The 1,083-nt window shown below is 60.5% G+C and overlaps 1 protein-coding gene across 5 annotated transcripts in view; it reads left to right on the forward strand.

Annotated features, from left to right (window-relative positions):
• Positions 1-1,083, forward strand: part of DAB2IP (DAB2 interacting protein) — a 40,616-nt gene that overhangs the window by 27,171 nt on the left and 12,362 nt on the right. The gene's annotated exons all lie outside the window — the stretch shown is intronic.

Below are 1,083 nucleotides of genomic sequence, written 5' to 3' on the forward strand. Positions count from 1 at the left end.
CTGGGGGCCCGGCCTGACCTTCACTCTAAACCCTCAGCCCTGGGGCAAAATGCACACTTGGTGGAGGCAGAGGGACACGTTCTCTAATATTGACATCAAAATGAGGCTATTCCTTTAAAACAGAGGGTTTCTGTTGACCCCTCTATGCCTCCCTCATACACTCAACTCCCTACCAGGGGCCACTTGGGCCAGCTGGTGAGGATGTGGCTGGGCCAGCAGATTTGGGAGCAGGTCTCCCTTGAAGGTGGTGGCAGTGGCGGGCTTTTAAGTGGAGGAGGGTGTGGGGCACAGGACTGGAGGCCAGATGCCATTTCTCAGGTCCCTCTGAGTCTTGGGGTTCATTCATACAACCTGCCTAGTGAGGCAAGTCTTCGTTCAGGCGGGCACACACCTTGGCTGAGAGATGGCCGGATGCATGGCTTTGAGGAGACCTGACCAGGTGGCTGTTGGTCTGGGTTTCTCCCAGCTCCACCGCCGCCTCGGCCACGTCTTCTCAGCCCACAAGGGCTGTCAAGTGGTCACAGCCTGCCCTGCCGAAGCCCACCAGTTGGCGCTTCCTCTCTCCGTTCCAGGCTAAGCCAACTCTTACTCCCCTTCCAAGCTCATGTCAAACCCTAAAGTCCTTGCTGCCTCCAGCCCCCTCAGAGCCCTTTCACCCCCACGGCCTTCCCTCCCAAGCCTGGCTGGCCCCACTCCATTGTGCCGTCTCCCTCGGGGCCACATTCGGGGAGGGCACAGCCTGCCACTGCAGGGGCAGTCCCTCTGCGCGTGAGTCATGCCTGGAGGATCCTCCTCCGATTCCGTGTTTTTAGCAGGAACGCCAGCCCCCGCCTGCCTGTCAGTCAGTCAGTCGGGGTGTGGCAGCAGGAGGCTGGGCAGGGGAGGCTTCCGCAGGCCCCCACCTCGGTTCTCAGGCTGATCAGGAGCAAGAAGGAAGAGGCAGAGAGAGCCCTGGTGGCTTTGACGTCGGCTTCCTCTGTGCAGGACCCTGGGGAGCAGAGAGCCACTGCGTTGTGGGTTGGGGTTCAGCTAAGGGAAATTTCCGGAACGCCCTGGCCTCGCTACCCATCATCCCCAGATGCA

This window comes from Myotis davidii, unplaced genomic scaffold (assembly GCF_000327345.1).
Source record: "Myotis davidii unplaced genomic scaffold, ASM32734v1 scaffold964, whole genome shotgun sequence".
NCBI classification, from domain to species: Eukaryota; Metazoa; Chordata; class Mammalia; order Chiroptera; family Vespertilionidae; genus Myotis; species Myotis davidii.